The sequence below is a fragment of the Chaetura pelagica genome, unplaced genomic scaffold, assembly GCF_000747805.2.
Source record: "Chaetura pelagica isolate M959 unplaced genomic scaffold, ChaPel_1.0 scaffold3, whole genome shotgun sequence".
NCBI classification, from domain to species: domain Eukaryota; kingdom Metazoa; phylum Chordata; class Aves; order Apodiformes; family Apodidae; genus Chaetura; species Chaetura pelagica.
This window is the reverse complement of record NW_009952974.1, coordinates 6,728,238-6,729,085: the sequence shown is the minus strand read 5'-3', so window position 1 is coordinate 6,729,085 and position 848 is coordinate 6,728,238. Positions and strand designations below refer to the sequence as shown.

General features: G+C 66.6%; 1 protein-coding gene across 1 annotated transcript in view; it reads right to left on the bottom strand.

Moving 5' to 3' along the window:
* LOC104387477 (probable hydrolase PNKD) overlaps positions 1-848 on the bottom strand; it is an 11,938-nt gene that overhangs the window by 10,730 nt on the left and 360 nt on the right.

Genomic DNA, 848 nt, shown 5'->3' with positions numbered 1-848 from the left:
ACCCCGCGGTCCCGGAGCGGGTCCCCGGCGGTGAGGTGAGCGGGGACACGGTGGGGTTCCGTGGGCAGGGACGGGGGGGACAGGACCCCCGTGGGCGGGATCCAGCTGTCGTGCTGGTGCCGCTTTCCGAACCCCACGAGATGGCGTGCGGGAGGAGCGGAGCGCGGCGTGGGGCGATCGGGCGGAGAGCACCGTCCCGGGGTGCGGTGGGACCCCCGTGGGGTGTCTCTGGAGGTGAGGGCACGGATCTGTGCCCAGCACCGTGTGGGGTGGCACCGTGGGGGTTCATGGGCTGTAGGGTGCCTGGGCTTGGGGACAGGGTGGTAGCACTGTCGGATGGAGGGGGCTTTGAGGGGGTGGGTGGGCAGAGAGACAGCAGCGGGGCTGAGGTCTGGCAAGCTCGTGTCCTCCTTGAGCAGGGTGGGACAGTGAGAGAACCCGGCCTGGGTGGGCCGCCCTGACCCCCCCCTCCACGAGTGCTGGGCTGGGCTTGACCAGGCAAGTTGTTTTGTGCTGGGTTGGGTCGTGCTGAGCCAAGCCGAGCTGTGAGGAAGAGCCGTGCTGTGCCATGTCGAGCTGTGCTGTGCCGTTCTGAGCCATGCCATGCTGTGCTGGGCTGTGCCATAACAGGAGGTGTTGTGCTGTACCAGGCAGTGCCATGCTATACCAGGCTGTGCCATTCTGAGCCATGCCATGCTGTAATGGGCTGTGCCATGCCATATCAGGCCCTGCTGTGCTGTACCAGGCTGTGCTGGGAGCTTCCAGGCTCTTCTGGGAAGGCAGATGCTCTCCCAGGCAGCCCTACACTGACGAGCTGTGGCTAAAGTGGGGAGCTCCGGGCCCCAATC